Genomic DNA, 5,559 nt, shown 5'->3' on the forward strand with positions numbered 1-5,559 from the left:
TGGGGCATGGCCCCTCTGCTGGAACCGACCATGAGGGCCTGAAATCTTGCTGGCGGACCTTGGCGACAGGGCACCGATGCCACACAGGTGAAGCACACGTAGTCGGCCCTGTGGGCCATAAATAAAAGAAAATAAAAAGGACACATGGGGCACACTTTATTGCAAATAGGCCGCCAGTAAGAAAATGAAAGAAAGACAACAACTGGAAGACAATAATAATAACCAGCAGAGGGAGCCGAAGAGCAAGAGACACCTGCAGGGTTAGGGGTTGTTGTTTTTATTTTCATGAACAATGGTGACTGCACCGATTGGTGCTTGAGGGTGCTTTGGTGCGTTTTTGGGTGCTTTAATGGTGCATTGATGCAGAGCAGACTGTCTCCCCCCCAGAAAGAACAATCACAGGTCCTGGGTTAGTCTTGTAAATAAAGTAGCGTCAATTGTAAATAATGCTCCCTACCGGCTGTATGTTTAGTTTGAGGATTCTTTCCGTGATTCGGTTATCCTGTGGGTGTGTTTCTGTGAGGAGAAGGGTGCAACGTCGCAGGGGGACATATTTACTCATTTGTGAACATCTGTAAAACTGTCGCACTCAGGGTTGAGTTAATAGTAGAGGGAACTACATCTGAGTGCCACACTAAAGTAAGTAAAAATTTATCGGGCCGGGACGCCCCGAGGTAGAGAAGGGTGCAATGTTGCGGATATGGGATTTGGATCCATCCATATCCGCTTGTAAATATTCCCCTATTTCCCCAATACTTCCCAACTATCCCCAATCCCCCATTCCCTAGTCCCATTTTCTGTAAACAACACTCTGTAGCCCCGACCTTCCCCTATTTCCCCCATTAAATGTCGCATCCAGGTTCACCGCATCTCACGTAGACAACTATAGGACATCTTGCTAGTTATTCTTAGTCTATGTCAGTTAAGGACTCGTTTCCATTAATTCTGACTCTTCGTTGCACCAGAATGTGATTGTATGGCACCATTAGAAAGTTTAGGACCTCCAAATACCTCCCCGCAGCTCTTCCTCATGGTACAACAACAACAACAACAACAGCGGCGGCGGTGCGGGGAGTGTGCGTCCTCACTCCGGCTTGGTTAGCCGCCATCGAACATGTGCTCCGACGGGGTTACCACGCAGGGGCTCGCTGTCAGCTCCTCGTCAAGGGCGGAGCCCGGTAACCCCCCGCACCCAATGGAGGCGGCGGACCGATTCCATCTGGGGCGGAGCTAACGAGCCGAGGGCGTGTCACTCCCCGCTGGACATGCGCAGGAAGAGGGAGGTGACGTCAGATGCGACCCCAGCACGGAGAGAGAAGACGCCACCTCCAAGCGCCGAATACCTCCCCGCATCTCTGGACCGGACCGCGGTTGATTCTGTCCCTGAGCCAAGGTGCACCTTGTGCTATCGACTGCCTGCCCTTCCTTGCCATCAATCCCTGTGTAAGTCAGTCTTGTCCCGTTTGTCTGTGGTCTGTCGGGGATAAGATAAGACTGTGTCTAAGTGCCCATCTTTCTGTGCTTTACCTCTTACCGTGTAATCTACCCGTTTCTGCATCACCAATATTATATCCTCCTCCGGAGGTCTTGAGAACTGTACCCCTTGTGTCGTTGCATTTATCCCAGCCGTTGTGTCCTTTCCTTCATTGATTTAGCATAGCGCGACTTGGTCAACGTCGAGTGGAATCGGGTGGGATAGGGTTCTAATCGGGGAGTAACTGTGCGGACGCGGTAATACCAAACTGCTCGGTAAACTAACATCTAAAACCACGTCTGTAACAATATATATATATATATATACATACACATATAATTTCAAAACACACCTGGTCACAAGTGTGCCTCACTGACCGGGTCCTCAGTCGAGGTCCTCAACATCATCCCGTTTCGGCCCTTCAACCTCGATACGGTCAGCTAAGGTGGGCCAGCACGGGCACATACGCCTCCACATGCAGCAGCTAAACCTGGATGCGTACATAGCCCCACCTCCAGCCAGTGAGAACACAGACTACAACAATGAAACCGCCTCCACTCCCAGAATCCACAGCCCTCATCCACTCACTCACACACCAAAAAAAACAAAAACCGACCACCACCCTTACAACATGCACCACTCAAACAAAAACATATTAATGCAAAACCACACCCACTCCTGCAACACACACACCCACTCCTGCAACACACACACACACACACACACACACACACACACACACACACACACACACACACACACACACACACACACACACACACACACACACACCATTCACACATCTCCATTTCTCTTCCGTGCTCAGCCACTACCCCTTTCGGCTGAAATGAACCACCACCCACAACCTCAACCTACACCGTTCGACGTGCCTCCATAAACTTCCTCCAAATCCAAAGTGAGCCTTTCAAGGCAACCTGGGCCACTTTGTCACAGATCCTCCTACTTTCTGCCCCACACACTCCAACTGAGCAAGAAATGCAGAAAAGGAATTGCCAATATACCCTATGCACCCCACCTCAAATGGCTGACAAGAAACTCGCCAACCCTTCTCCTGATACTCTGCCTCCAGCTCACTGTACTTTCCTCTGGTGCACCTCCTCCATGTTCTCTTCCCAAGGTACAGACAATTCCCTTAAGATGACCTGACTTGTTGCACCTGACCAGATGACAATATCAGGCCATAACCTTGCCACACAGATCTCCTCTGGGAATACCAATTGTGGCTTTAGGTCTGCCACCACCTGCCAATCACAAGCATCTGACAGACCTCTTGCTTTACACCTCCTCCTTAGGGTGGTCCAAAAATGCAAAAAAATCACTTTTTTATCTGGATTTTGATGCTCTATTGGATTATTGTTAGAAATAGTCGAAATCATTCACCCAAAAAATATTTTGTATCTGAGTCATCTATAAACTCATACACACTCAACATATAAATTTGTCATTTTGGTCAATTTTAATGACTTACAAAGACTTTAGAAATATTTTTTTCCTAAATAATGTCATTGATGGTACATACCCCTGTGAAGTCCTCATGGTCGAAACATGAGTCAGACATGTATGAACATGTTTCAAACATGTTTCAAGCATTGTCAAACATGTTTCGACCATGATGATTTCACACTCACAGGTGCAATGCGCATGCAAAAAGTCATGAACCACAAAATGGCTTAGTACAATAGTGCATGTACTTTTTCCACCTAGGTTGCTATTGGATTGTTCTCATTTAGCCAAATTTGGTGAAAAACGCCATATTTCAATTGAAGTGTGTATGAGTTTCTAGATGGAATTGAGCGAAAATATTTGGTGGGTGAATGTTTTAGACCATTTCTAACAATAATCCAGTAGAGCATCAAAATCGGAGAGATCGATGTTTTTTGGACCACCCTACTCCTCCTCTTTCATCCTCTTACTACTTGGCCCTCTTTGACAAACAACACCTCTCCCCCATCGGTCTCCTTCTCCACTCTTCTCTCTCTCGATCTCAGCACCTCTTTTTGCACCATCTGCACTACCACCACCACCATCTGATCATGCCACCACTTGTATCTTCCTGCTGCCAATGCTACTGAGCATGCACTCAGTGCATGCTGCACCATTCCCAAACCTCCACACAAAGAACATCTCTCCTCTTCCAAAAACCCCCACAATCTCAAGTTTCCTGGTGATGGAAGCACATCATACGTTGCCCGCAACAGGAAACTCAACAATATTGCCTTCATCCTCCAAACCTCTTGCCACTTCAATGTCCTCAACCGCACACCTTGCCACCCAGTCCAAGCACCTTGCTGTGCCTGTCCGACTGCTTTCACACATATCTCCCCTCCTCCTCCTTTCTTCTCACCTGCCTCTCAACCATCTTCCTTCTCTCTTTCACACATGCCTTTCCCACATATATATATACAGACTTGGCATTTAATATGGAATATTTTTATCTGGCGGTGAACATACATTTCAAGATGTCTTAGAACCAAAAGTTCATTGGAATTATGTTGAAACTATTCTAGATTTTGTTAATGTGACCTTTAAAAGAAAGAAAAACCACATTTGACATTTCGAAACAAATAAATTGATCCTTGAAAGTGATGGAAACTGATATCGAACTCAATTCATGGACAGTGCTGTGTTAAACTTCTGTACGTTTTCCAGAAGTATCTCTTTATTTTGCACATTAGCCAAATTTTTTTTTTACAAAAACAAAAGTTAAATTACGACTGGGATTACAGACAGTAAAATTACAGTTCAGTACTTCGGGTAACCCCACGAGCATTCAGGAGAGCACGTACACGTTGAGGCATGCTGTTCACGAGATTTGCCAAGGGTTGGACAGGAATCGCTTGCCATGCAGTGACAACGGCCTGCTGCAATTCACGCACAGAGGTCAGCTGCTGGTCCAAGTGGTCGATTTGACGCGTTAATTCTGCCCACAAGTTCTCTATCGGATTCATATGCGGGGACATGGCAGGCCACTCCAGATGCTCTACACCATGGTCAGCAAGAAAGTGTTGGATCATGCGAGCACGATGAGGCCATGCATTGTCATCTTGGAAGACAAAGTTTCCTCGAAAGGCTGCACGAGCAAATGGAAGCAATGTTTCTTCCAGAATGGCCCTGTACTTGAACTGGTTCAGGTTTCCATTCAGAACAACCAGGTCAGTTTTGCCGCCTGCATGAAAAGCAGCCCAAACGGTCACCCCACCACCTCCAGCTTGGACTCTTGGCACTATACAATCTTTGTTGTAGGCTTCATGCACTTGTCTGCGCACTCGGACGTGGCCATCTTGACGATAGGCCAGAAATCTAGACTCGTCACTGAAGATCACGTGATTCCAGTGTCTTGGCTGCCATTTGACGGTGCTCTCTGGCCCACTGCAATCGGCGCTGGCAGTGTTGTCTGATCAGGCATGGCTTTCTCAGGGGACGCCTGGCACGGTAGCCTGCATGAACCAGTCGTTGGTTGAATAGCCTTCTGGATACAGGCACATTTGCCAGTTGCTGCCACTCAGGCCCAAGCCGATTAGCTGACTTGGTACGGCCATTGCGGACTAACCGGTGCAGCTGGCGATCATCCCTCCTTGTGGTTCTGCGGGAACGTCCTGGCCTAGGTATTGGAGTAGGGACACCCCTCTGAGCATTTCGTTTCAGGATCTTTGACACCTGACCTTGAGTGATGCCATACTGCCGAGCAATAGCATGCTCTTTCATGCCGTAATTTCGTAAAGCCACCACTCCATGACAAACAGCATTGTCGAGTTGACGGACCATCTCCAGAGGAAGTGGCGATAACCTTTGGAGACGTGTAGCAGTTGTTTTCCACTAATACAGAACGCAACAACCCTTGTATACCCGACTGTGAAGCCAATCATCAAATGCACCTGTCCATACATTTTGCCACGCCACCTGTGATATAATCCTGTTGTTGACTTCTTGCTGCGACAGACAATCAGTGACATGGTTCTTTTAACAAATAAATCACCAAAGTGTAAAAGAAACTCACTAGATTGATATACTGAGTTAAGAAAGTAAACCCAAGTGAAGAAAAAAAAAAATATTCCATTGAAGGA

The sequence above is a fragment of the Myxine glutinosa genome, chromosome 14 (assembly GCF_964187855.1).
Source record: "Myxine glutinosa chromosome 14, kmMyxGlut1.1, whole genome shotgun sequence".
In the NCBI taxonomy this organism is placed as follows: Eukaryota; Metazoa; Chordata; class Myxini; order Myxiniformes; family Myxinidae; genus Myxine; species Myxine glutinosa.